Consider the following 11127-nt stretch of genomic DNA (forward strand, 5'->3'; position numbering starts at 1 on the left):
CATTTTGAGATGTGGAAGAGAATGGCGAGCCAAGTGCTTGCGGGAAATAAACCGTCATTATATTAACATAACGTCCCTCGAAAGATTCACAAAAACCAAAACCCAGAAAGCTCGCCTGTGAAGCACTCTACACTCTCAAATCTCGTTTACCTACTCTCGCTTTCTCTCTTAAATCCGCACTCAGCGCTACTTTCTTCTTTTCAGCTGTTTCGTTCCCTGAAATGCTGAATCTTGCGCTGACCCCTTTCTGAAATTTCTTGATCTCCTGCGAGCACAATCGGCCATGGGAAAAGCTGGGGCTCGGGAATGAAACCTTTAATCTTAGAGGCAATGTGTGGAAATTTCAGAGTCTTATAATGGTGGCTGCCATTTCTGAAGCAGCTTCAACTGACCCGCTGAACACCAAGGCTTCCTCGACCCACCGAAACCCATCGAGGCCTCCTCTTTTACATTCAGAGAAAGACAATGGGACTCTTCCAAGAAGACCCAAGGGTAGGCAGGTTTCTTCCAGGTACATGTCTCCTTCTCCATCGACTTCTACTTCCACTTCAACCTCTTCGTCGTCTTCATCTAGGAGATGCCCCTCTCCCCTCCTTTCACGCTCCATCAATTCCGCACCCTCATCGACCCCCGTACCCTCTACGGTGCCCAAACGGTCCCAATCAGTGGACCGCAGGCGACCCGCGACTCCGAACAGGCCTTTGACGCCTGTCCTACGGCAAGGAAATGCCGGTGATGTATCGGCGGCTACGAAGCTTCTGGTCACTTCTACGCGGAGCTTGTCGGTTTCGTTTCAAGGGGAGGCGTTTTCACTTCCGATTAGTAAGACAAAGGCTGCGACACCCACTTCGAGCAATGCCAGGAAGGCTGCAACGCCAGAGAGGCGGAGGTCGCCTGCAGTTAGAGGTAAGGTTGACGGTGGAGGAGATCAAGTCGAGAACTCGAGACCCATGGACCAGCACCGATGGCCGGCTCGGACCAGGCAGTCGAATTCGGGTTCCAATCACTTGTCAAGGAGCATGGATTTCATTGGTGATAAGAAGCTGTTGGAAACGGATTTGGAAAAGTGGTTCGGGCGTTGCAGCAATCAATGATTGGTGATGGTAGAAGGGCATCTTTTGACGGGGGATTGAGTTTGGATTTAGGCAAAGATGAATTATTGAAGGATGCTCAGCAGAGCTCAGATGTAAATTCAGTAAATGATTCTTCGTTGCCTTCTGATCTCACTGCATCTGATACAGACAGCGTTTCCTCTGGCAGCACTTCAGGAGCACAAGATTGTGTTGGAGCTGGCAAGGGTCGACTCGTGGCATTGCTGTGTCTGCGAGGTTTTGGCAAGAGACTAATAGTCGGCTGCGCCGTTTGCAGGATCCTGGTTCACCCTTATCAACAAGCCCTGCCTCAAGAATGACAGCTCCTTCAAAGGTTGTTCAATCCAAGAAGTTCACTAGTGATGGCCCACTATCATCCCCTCGAACTATGGCTTCCCCAATCAGAGGAACTGCGCGTCCTGCCTCTCCTAGTAAACTATGGGCATCTACAGTCTCATCACCATCAAGGGGAATCTCTAGTCCAGCACGGGTGAGAAGTGCAGTTGCCAGCTCCATCAATAGTAATTCTTTGAATCCACCTTCAATTCTTAGTTTTTCAGTTGATATCCGGAGGGGAAAGATAGGGGAGGATCGGATATTTGATGCACACACGTTACGGATTCTGTATAACCGATATGTGCAGTGGCGGTTTGCCAATGCGAGGGCAGATGCTACCTTTATGGTGCAGAAACTAAATGCAGAGGTATGGTCATCACGGCTTCAGTCAAGCTATATTCGTTTACTAAGGTTATAGTTGCTTGTGATGATATAAATATCTCAGATTGATTCTTTTCCTGTCTTAAATGGTTGCATATGTGTCCTATTCTCTGGAACAATTTAAACTTACGGAGGTTGTCATCATGGTTATATCATTCTATAAGATTTACAAAAGAATGACTTGTTAAACTATAATTGATAAACCTTGTGTTAGATATCTTGCTCTATAGAGTGATTATGTGTCAACCTGTGCTGGTAGTTTTAGAGGCTGGCCTTAAGTTAATGGTTAAAGGTCTTGCTTTAGTACTTTTGTGCTAGATTTTGGATCAATTAGCATTGTTAATCTCATAAAGGATTTGTTGATTTATTATCAAGGTTGTGAAATATTAGAGAGTATTACAAATCCTGCGTTTCGTTCTGATAACTACATTGGATGGTCACTATTTTCTAGCTGTGCATGGTTTGTTTTATTTACAAACGAAGGTAGATCCATTGGAGGAAAGTGAAGAGTGGAGTTCTCTATGTTTTTCTATGGCTGTGATAAACTTATTTGACGGTCATTCATGAGGTTCATTGAATTAGAAAACACGCCAGTTGCTTCTACTATTTAAAGTTGGAGTTGAGTTGGACTTAGTATCTACATGAACAAGTGCTGATGCTTTTTTTGTTGGCAGTGACGAAAATAATAATTGTCAGTGACCTAATGTGTATGATTTCTATAGTGAGTAGTTGTATAAAGATTAAAGACTTTTTCTCTGATCGTTTTTCAGAGACAGATATTATTCAACTTACTTTGTTGAATAGTCTTCCAATAATTTTGAAACGATAATGTAGTGGAAGGACCTTCTTGAGCCTGTTCTCAATGCACACCAAGTCATGAACCTTATATTTAGATCTATGACTTCGACCATGATTCACCATACATAGAGAAGACCAAGTAGAAACAATACTCCATTTTTGCAAGCATACCTGTTTCGTCTCTGTAGCGATGAATTTTTTATGCTAAATCAATGTTTACGATGATTAGATTTTGTTAATAGTGATTTTAGTGTCTAAATAATAGACTTAATCATACCTGTTTCTATATATTTTTTAAGGGAAAAAATCTGCATTCATGTATTGTATGATTTTGGCCTTGATCCGTGTACCTGTATTTAGGCTATTCAAAAGGCAAGTTTTGATTACTCGGTCATCAAAAGGCCTTATGATATGAATGGAGGGAAAATTATGCCTAAGTACCAAATTCACAAATCTTTTATTTCTAAGGATCATTAATGCTAAATACTCATCGTTCCACCTGTAAATTTGTGTTGCTTGAGTGGCAAATAGTGTAAAATATATTTCAATTATGAATGGTAAGTTGTTGTAGTTCAACTTGTAAATTTGTGTTATGTGAGTGGTAAATTTAAGGGCTTCTTAATAATTGATTTGTGGATTCGGTCCCTCAATAAAATTCTTCCATGAATGTGTTGTCTTGGTTTACTGTGTGCACTATATTCCAAGGTGTCTTGGACCAGGCTGTCATGGTTATTCAGAACAGAATACAGAATTTGATAATTCAGCACTCTTATCTCCGGCTTTCTAGGTCATGGGTTTTATTGGGTTCAAAAAAATAGTTATGTTCATCATGATATGCGTCAAACCTCTTGGCCATAGTTAGAGTATAATAAAGTTGCACATGGACCTTCACCTAACTGTTTGGACTTGTTTAGGGAGACTGGAACCCCTCAAATAAGAGGTTATGGAGTAAAAGAGTGAAGAAGAGAGGGATAGAGAGAAAGTGGTCGGTCCCACTTCTGCCATGTGAGTCCTAAAAAAGTTGGGCCTACCTCATTCTCTATCTCTCTCTACTTTGCCCCTTTCCCCTTACTTTGGGGTATCCAAACTCTTATTTAAGTTGGAATGGTCCTTTGACATGATATCGGAGCCTCTATGACCAAGCTGTTAGGAGTTTCATCCTAGTCATTCTCATTCTCTCATCCTCTATTACCATTAAATTTAAGTTGACACAAGATATGGTGGTCTTGTGCTTTGTTTGCAGTTCATACCCAAAGGGCTTCCATTTGAGAGGGCATGCTATAGATATCAATAAAGCCAATTATGAAACTTCACTTAAAATTTTAAACTTTCTGGTTGAAGTGGTCCTTGACAACCATGTTGACATGACATAGTTTGATCACTTAACATTTTCTGATATGTCCAGAAATCATTATGACATTTGATGATTTTGTTTATGGTTTTCTGGTGCTTGATTTATTTTGACAATCTCTTAAGTTTTTATCACTGAGGCAGTAACTCTTTAATTTTTTTCTGCAGCTAGTTTGTAGTTGTACATCTAAAAAGTGAATTCATATTTGGATGGAAAATGGCTGATTTTTTTTTTCCCCCTGATAAACAATTGTACTGATGTACAGTTGCCTATATTTTTTAATTGTATCAGAGGCATTTATGGAATGCGTGGGTAACGACATCAGAACTACGGCATGCAGTTATACTTAAACGAATCAAGTTGCTATTGCTGAGGCAAAAATTGAAGTTAACTTCCATCATGAAGGGACAAGTAAGATTTGGGATTTTGTTTTAAATGATTACCTGTGTAATTAACGTTTTTTCCCCCAAATCAAGTTTCAAAATTGAAGCCCAGAGCCAGGCCCACCAATATGCTGGGCTGCCTGGGCCTTTTTCTTTTAAACAAATATTTTGTTAAAAATTATGAAATGACCGTTTTGAGAAAAAATTTTCACACGAGTATCTGTAAAATCATATTAAGCTCAAGATTTCATGTGTCCTTAATTTTTTTCTTTTTCTTTTTAAATGAGGGAATTGAGCTGGGGGGTTGGTTGGGTGCTAGCCTCGCTCCGTATTTCTTTTTGTCCTGCCTGACTTGGCGTGATTGTGGCCAGACCAATTGGGCAATTGCAACCTTGTCTTATGCATGTAACTCTTGAAAAATGATGCACATGATAAAATTAAAAGATACTTCTGCACCATTGGATTTGTTGAAAATGGCTGCAATGGTAGCTGATGTTTCTGTTAGTTAATCACCTTACAACAAAGTACAGTGTTTGATGATATTTTATCACAATAGACTGCTGGTTAATTATCTTTATTGTTCATCATAAATGAAGCTTTTTGCTTGGTCTTATAGATTTCTTATTTGGAAGAGTGGGCCCTTCTAGAAAGAGATCACTCCAGTTCTTTGGTTGGAGCAACTGAAGCTTTGAAGGCCAGCACCCTCCGTCTTCCTGTCATTGAAAAAGCAATAGTATGTGCCGCTACCTTTTATTTTAAAACACTAATCAACATTTCAAAGTTGTCTCTCAATAATCACATAATGTTTTCTTTGTAGGCCGATGTACCAAATCTGAAGGATGCCTTGGGGTCAGCAGTTGATGTCATGCAAGCAATGTCATCCTCAATCTATTCTCTTTCATCAAAGGTAATCTTGGTTTATTTGCTTCCTAATGTGCTCCTCTAGTAGAGGGCGTGTGTTTCTATCAATTGTCAATATAAGATGTGTTAATAAGGTTATGACAAAGCAAATTTCGTATTGTAAGTACCCTTTTTTTGTTTTAGAGTTGGGACTTAGGTTAAGGAGTCATGAGAAACTCAGAAATCCTGAAAGTCAATTTATTTACACCATCCACGATAGGATTGGGTCAATAATCAAATAGATATGTAAGTTCTCACGAAAGTACCCGAGTCTGAAGATGTTATACTTGTCTAGAAGTCTTGCTTCAGTTGATTGGTTGGTTCGATTATTGCCTCCAATTTATCAAGCCAAATGAAGGCAGTCGTGCTTTCATTTTATCTCAAGAACATTATAATAATTTTTTGTAAATGTTGATTAAAATTTTTTTTATGATATAAAACATTATCGCACTTAACTTGTTTCAGAATATAACAATTAACCTTGCGATCTAGCAGCTATTAACTTCTCCTTAACCCTTATCACCTTTTCATCTTGTTAGTCGAGTTTTGATGGACTCCGTGATATTTGAGACCAAGTTATGTAATGAAGAAATAAATGGCCTAGAGAGATGCTAAATGGAGTTAAGTCTACATAAGGAAAAGAAAGAAATGAGGCCTAAAAGGAGATTATGTGTGATGTAGCGGAAGAAGGGCACAAGAGGATCTATCAAGGGATACCACTTTTGCCATGTGATGCATAAGTGGAGAGAGAATATTCAGGGTGGAGGATACCTAGCCTCTTGAAAGCCAGGAGTTGGATACATTTTCATCTCTTTATGCCTTCCTTTCTCCTCTGTTCAAGGAAAGGAAGCTTAATTCAGCTACATGAATAATATCAGAGTTAGGGGTTCCGTTAAGTTTATTTCGCTAAATATTCATCTTAAATTCAGTCAAAGATTTTGTGCTGTTGTCTGTTTGGTTTGTCACCCCCCAAGTAGAATAAGGGTTACGTTGTTGTTGTTGTTTTTTTTTTTTTGGTTAAATTTGTCAAAATTAATTAGTTATGCATTGAGGAGTTTTGATCTAAACTGATCTTTAACTATACTGTCAAGTCGCCTACTTAATATGAAACATGGAACATTTGGTGGTTCTAGTGTAGTTAGATGCACATGTAAATGTCATAATTCAGCTTTCTTTCTTTAAATTAACAAGGCATTTCCTGATTTGCGATAATTTTCAGAGCGTCCTTTGCTGCTGTAGAATTTGTAGACAGGGAGCTCAAATAGGTGTTTTGCTAGTTTCCTATATGCACCATACAGTTTTGAAAATGACTAGCCTTAATGCACTACACATAGTGGGCAAAGGTTTGTTGTTATTGTAATGTAGTTTATTACATTGGATGCTTGATTCACCCAGACAAAGTGAGCAAATCAAGCTGTAGTATTAATAAAGTAGTTGGTAAGCTTTTGTCTTAGACAACTGCATACACGGAAAAACAAACCTTCTTTAGTGCACAGTGGCTGATCATCAATGATGGAACCAGCTGTTGACAAGTCCGTCCCACATATTTCAAGTCCATTAAATAACTTATTATGTCTGATTCAGCTGTTGCATTATTAATTTGTCACTTTTGGCGAAAACTTTTTTCCCCTGGGTGACCTAACCTAACGTTATTGTTTAGATCCATCAGTAAAATGGATGCCTTCTCTTAAAACCTAACTATTCATAACCTAGAAGATGACCGATTTCAAGGGTCAGTGGTTATGCTGATGGGCAAATGAAATGGCATGTAATGTTGTCATAATTACAGGATATTGACATTAGATTGAATGATATGATAAAATATAAAAACGTGGTATGATATGCATGATAGTGAGATATCTTTTTTGGTTTTTAGGTAAATATGATACTTTAGCAAGTGTTGTTTGTTGATTTTTTTAAAAATACACACACACACACACATATCTATGGCTAGGTTTTGCTTGATTCGGTTGTAATCCACTGGCATGCTTGAATGGAAGATAGTGAGGGAATGAAAGGGAATCCAATTTGATTTTTGGCCTGTGGGAGTTATATAACAAGGAGGAATGGAATAAGACATTTTCAAAATCCCCAAAATTCTTTAATGCCTTCCAACTGTTCATTTACAAATCTCCAAGCCTTTGTTTGTTTCTCTTTTCGGATTTTTGTGGAGTGTTGTTAGGAGGAGAAATGAATTAATTTGCTAATATGCCGTTTATCTTTTATGAAATTTCCATATCGAGTAACTAAGCCATCTTCATTGCCCGTCCACAAGGTATTGATTATGGGTAACATGCCTGATTGTGTGTGTGTTTTTTTTTTCTAGCTTTTGGATAACTGTAGAGAATCCACATCCCTTTTAGATAGTGTATATTGAATGTTCAAAATGCATGTTTTGTTATCTTATTTTTAAATGATTGATGTATAGTTCCTTGAGCAATCCCTTGTGTCTTGATAGAAGTAGCCAGAATTATTGGTGCTTGTGTGTTGTTTATTTCGCAGCCACCAAGAGCTTTGTTTTGCTTTTCACTAATATGGTAATAAACCATGTAATATCCTGAGAATCTTCAATTAGTTCTAAAGGAGTTGAGGAGCGAACATTTTCAGAAGACTCTATAATGGAATTGAGTAGAGATCTTTAGTTTTCTTTTTCTTTTTTTTTTTGACAAATAGATGTCTTTAGATTAAAATATACTGTTTTGTTTTAGCCAAACTAATATTATCTCTTGTATTGGTATTTATAAAGTCATCTGCTTCTGGCAGGTGGAAGAAACTAACTCCCTGATGGCAGAACTTGTAAAGGTGACTGCAAAACAAAGGCATTTCCTCGAACAATGCAAGGATTTCTTGTCATCTTTAGAAGCTATGCAGGTAATCTGTCTTTATCAAGTTTTCTCATCTAAAGACCAAGACATAAAAACCTGCTCTTTTTTGAGTTCAATATGTATCCTACACTGGTTAGTGAAATGGTGTTTCAAATTGTGCTCCTTCCATTTCAAAATAACTGTCATTTTGGAGTTTTAGTTTCGTAATATAATTGTCGCTTTATAATCTTGATGGAACATTACTTATTCATTCTCGTATCATTTTATCCATAAAGTTCTTTGTCAAGCAAAAAAATTTGAAAATAATGGCAAGTGAAGTCAAGTGCCTTCCTTGAAATAACTTGTCACTGTGATGAGATTTTACTCAGATATCATCAGATTTTGCCACACTCCGAGTTGCTTAATAATTTTGTTAATACACACACATGACTACAAATGAAAGTTATTTTGAACTGTATTTAAATACTATATCTCATCCTGTGGTAATGTTTATGTTGTGTTTTATATCCATGTCTGATCCATAGCAAACCCAATGCTCCTATCAGCGTGTTAAAAAAAAAAAAAAAAAAATTATTCATTATCCCAAAAGAAAAAGGATACTTGGCAATGACAATGCAGCCTTAGGTTCTCATTAATCCAGTATAAGTATTCTCATAGCTTCTTTTCCTGGTTTATGAATTATAATAACAGGTCAGGGATTGCACCTTAAGAACACATATAATACAACTTTGTCGTGTTCGGACTACTGGCTGCCACCTGACAACACGTGTGTAGGACTGATCTTTCTTGACTCCTCACTCTTACTGCTAACACTAACCAGCTTTTTAATTTCCCACGGGTGAAGATGACACAGAAGGTAACGACAATGGAATATGGAGCTGATAGCTTAGCTGGTTTTTGGTTTTCTGTGTTTACATTTTTTGTTTCGGAACCTAATATGTTCCTGTTGAATGTGTGTCGTGTGTAGTATATGTTGTGTATGAATATCATCATCACAGGAAAAAGAAAAAGGTGACCTTTTTTTCCTTCTGCTTCTTTGTTAGGTAGTTGGAAGCAATTCCCTTGGTTCAAGTGTATGTATATAATCAACTAACCATTTGTTTATTAGGTAAATTTGTGGTCAAGATCCTTCACTTGAACACCAGTCCTTGCTGTTTGATTATTGTCGTTATCAGTTTTAGCAACCTCAGGCCTAGATTATAATTCTCTGCAATTTTATACGTGGACTGTGAAATCCTAGCCTCTCGGGGAGATCAAATGATTGCACAAGCATGATGTCCAATCTCAAAATCTTGAACAGGAGTTGTTGTCGAATCATACAAGCATATTCTACTATGAATTTCACCTAGAAGGCTGTTGGATGCTGTTCTTGAGAATTTTGTAGAATAATCCTTTCTTTTACGGCAACATCATGCTATTTTATCAGGCATTCGTCTTCGTAAACAGGACTTTGACGGTTTAATTACGAAATTTCGAGTTCGATTCAAAAAAATGTATTTAAGAGAGCTATTTTAATCGAGTCTAACAATACTTGGATATAACTCAATTAATAGTTATTGAAAAACAGCATTCCATTCATATGTATGCTTATACGAAAAATGATCAAACTGCTTCTAACAATTTTTATCTATAATAGTGACATTACATTTTTACTAGAACAGGTTCGCGTTTATCGTGATGAGATCCTCTCTAACTGCATGCAAAAGATAATATAAACACGGCTTTTAAAATCGGGAAAAAGACAGAAAAATATACTTTGACTTCAAAATGCCAGGAACGTCCGCCCAATTTGAAAAATCTCGTTTTGCTCTTATCAGATCAAATTGGGATTATTTTGTTAAATGAAAAGATAAAACTGCCCTCACCAGATACAAAACGTGGGCACCACGTTAAGCTGCATACCGGACGAAGATAGGCAGGAAGGAAAAGAGAGACATGCACAACGGAGACTGCTCGAGAGTGACGAGAAGGTGGTGATTCGAAAGGGTAAGTTTTCTTTGAAATCATATGACTCTTTCACCTCGTAGCATCACTGTGACAGTGTGTTTTATGGTTTTTGATGGTCCGCGTTCTGCATAAGTCGTCGAGGGTTCAGAGGAGGTAATGTGTGGCATTACGTAAGTACTGTCACCAAGGATCTGGTTTTAGAGAAATACCTTTATTGAAATTGTTATTTCCTTTAACTGTGTTGTTAACTATGACAAAAGCTGCAAGAGGAGTTTACTTATTGTTCATGTTAGATATTCTTTGCCTTATATTTTATGTTTTAAGTATGATCTTGTATAAACTGAGTTTTAAAAATTAGTATTAATGATTATTTCTTTTTATGATAGCTGTTAAAACTTATAATCGAGGTGTTAAAACTTATTTTGGGGTTGTTATCTGGTTTATTGAAGTTGTGATGGTGGGGTTTATTCATTATTGGAAATATTGATCCATAGACTGAAGTTGTACAACGCTTAACCAAAGTTGTAACATGGGTTTTTTTTTTCCTATCTCGAAAATACTGTTGTGAATACACATACTGAAGTGGTAAATATATATAAAACTATTGTAAATTCATACACTGGAGTTGTAAAATTCTCCCTAGATGTTTAAACAGGCCGTCCAACCAAGGTGTAGGGAGGTAAGAAACCAGGTGGTTAACAGGTATACCCAAGTTGTTAAAATATTATACTGAAATTGTTAAATGCTTAACCGATGTTGTAAAATGGGGATATTTTTTTATCCTGAAAATGCTGTTGTGAATACCGATACTAAAATTGTAAACATATATAAAGATATTGTTAATCCATACATTGGAGTTGTAAAATTCTCCTCAGATGCTTAAAATTCTCTTCTCTCTCTTTTTCCCCTTCAATCGACTCCCACAATGTATCCCTTCGGTCTTTCTTTCTTTTCTCTTCTTCCACAATGACCACAGCACCACCAACGCGCTCTTCCTTCTTCTCTTTTCTCTTCTTCCACGGTGACCACAGCACCACGAACGCATCCTTCCTTCTTCTCTTCTCTCTTCTTCCACGGCGATAGATTCCTCCTCCACTCCCTTCTCCTCTCTTTTC

At 37.5% G+C, this 11127-nt stretch overlaps 1 pseudogene; it reads left to right on the top strand.

The window, feature by feature from the left end:
• Nucleotides 1-222: 222 nt before the first annotated feature.
• Nucleotides 223-8983, top strand: LOC114736881 (QWRF motif-containing protein 2-like; annotated as a pseudogene).
• Nucleotides 8984-11127: the final 2144 nt, after the last annotated feature.

Source organism: Neltuma alba, unplaced genomic scaffold (assembly GCF_004799145.2).
Source record: "Neltuma alba isolate B1F8T4 unplaced genomic scaffold, ASM479914v2 tig00013379_pilon, whole genome shotgun sequence".
In the NCBI taxonomy this organism is placed as follows: domain Eukaryota; kingdom Viridiplantae; phylum Streptophyta; class Magnoliopsida; order Fabales; family Fabaceae; genus Neltuma; species Neltuma alba.